Below are 2,098 nucleotides of genomic sequence, written 5' to 3' on the forward strand. Positions count from 1 at the left end.
ATGACATCAGGTTAGGCAGGTTAAGATTTTTTAGGACACAAAAAGCATAAACCATAAAAGAAAAACTTAAATGGTACTTCATCAAAATTCAAAACCTTTGCTCATCAAAAGACAGTATTAAGAAACTGAAAATGCAAGTCTCAGGCTGTTGCATGACCTTGAGCAGTTCACTGTACCTCTCTGAGCATCTTTTCTTTTAATTTACAAAAAGTTATTTTTTGTGAGATAAAGTACCTCTCTGAGCATCTTTTCTTTTAATTTACAGAAAGTTATTTTTTGTGAGATAAAAGTAATATATATTGTAAATTTCCATGTAAACATAAGACATTATTATTGTAGTTTTTAAAGCTATCAGCATTGTCTCATAGCTGTAGCATTTCTTAGTCACCTGCTCTCACTGTACATTATGTTTTTAGCTAGGAGGAAACAAGACAAAAATCCGGACACTCGTCCCTCCAGGCATGTGTGTACTCCCATGAGGCACTGTGTCTGTTTTGTAACAACCTTATGAGGAAATACTCTTCCTCTTCGTGAACCTGAAGCAGAGAAATTTTATAAACCTAACCCTAATTTGAAGTTAAACATCAGATAATTCTACTAGGCACTTTTAAAAGCTTCTAGGACCTTGGAAAAGAGAATTCTTTACTTTTTAGCCCACTAAGAAATCAGACTCCCTCTATTTATCAATACTAAAACAAGGAGTCTTAGACACAAATTAAAAAGTAGTTTCCCATCAACCCTATTTCTGGCTACAGAGAAAGTCACTCTTTAAATTTCCATGGACAAAAGATAATTTACTCAACCTATATTTTTGGGCATCGGTATGCCCAGCATTGTAGAAAGCATTGCAAAGATAATAAAGGTGAGTAAAAAGTGCTTCCTGGGCTGGCCCCATGGCTCACTCAGGAGAGTACAGTGCTGGTAGCGCTGAGGCCGCGGGTTCAGATCCTATATAGGGATGGTCGGTGCACCCACTAGCTGAAGGTGGTGCAGACATGAGCGTGGTGCAGACAGCACCGTGCGGAGGGTTGCCATCCCCTTACCAGTCAAAACAAAAAGTGCTTCCTGCCTTCAGAGAGCCACAACTTAATAACTTAAGAAGAGAAAGCATGAATCCCACCCTCCTTCCTATTTCTCTGTCACCCTCCCCCACCCCCCAAAAACCCCAGGATAAAATGTGATCGTTGAGATAAAAGAACAACAAAGTACTTTGGGAGTTCAGAGGATGGTGACAGCATTCGTAGCTGGAGAAACAGGAAATTCTTTAGGGAGGAGAAGGCTGTTAATCTGGACATTGAAGAATGAAGATTAGGTTTCAACAGATGGAATTAACAGAAAGAGCATTCTAGGCAGAACAAATGGATTGAAGAAAAGCGGGGGGGAGGTGGGTGAAGAAAGGTTTAGGTGTTATTTATGGCACATTAGGACACAATCGTAAGTTGTTAAAACAGGAATGTAATGTGATCAAAAATGTACTTAAGTTAGCAAAATCAGAGGTTTGGAGGATAAATATTAGAGTCCAGGAAACTGGATAGGAAGCTATAGCAGCAAGGATGTTTGAGGTCACAAAGACCATCAGAGATAGATGAAGAATTAGAATAATTTGATGACACATCAGTCCCAAGCCTGGGCGGGAGGAGTTTCATGAAGAAGGGGAATGATCACTAATGTGAATTATACAAGTAAGGTCAATTAAATAATACTGAACAAAGGTTTGGTGATTAATAACATTGATGATCTCACATAGGGCACTTTCAGTGGAGTGGAGTCGTTGGTAAGAAAGACATTTGCCTTTTCCATTCTCATTCTTACCCAAGTACCAGTGAGATCATGCTTTGTGACAACACAACAGATTGAATGTAGAGGCAGAGATGAGAATCCAGATGTCTTCTATTCAGCCAGACACTAATGAGATTTGCAGAAATGCAAAACATTACTGGGACTTCTGGTCAAAATGACAGAATAGAAGGCCCCCAGCATCACTCTCTCCTACAGTTAACCAATTTACAACTATTAAAAAGCAACAACAGCCGAGCCGGGGCCACTAGAGCTCAGGGGAAGAGGAGGAGAGACCTACGGAGTGCATGAAGGCGGGAGA

The 2,098-nt window shown here is 39.9% G+C and overlaps 1 protein-coding gene across 1 annotated transcript in view; it reads left to right on the plus strand.

Moving 5' to 3' along the window:
• Nucleotides 1-2,098, plus strand: part of LOC103602660 (chromosome unknown open reading frame, human C12orf4) — a 54,959-nt gene that overhangs the window by 50,479 nt on the left and 2,382 nt on the right. The gene's annotated exons all lie outside the window — the stretch shown is intronic.

The sequence above is a fragment of the Galeopterus variegatus genome, unplaced genomic scaffold (genome assembly GCF_000696425.1).
Source record: "Galeopterus variegatus unplaced genomic scaffold, G_variegatus-3.0.2 Scaffold4245, whole genome shotgun sequence".
NCBI classification, from domain to species: domain Eukaryota; kingdom Metazoa; phylum Chordata; class Mammalia; order Dermoptera; family Cynocephalidae; genus Galeopterus; species Galeopterus variegatus.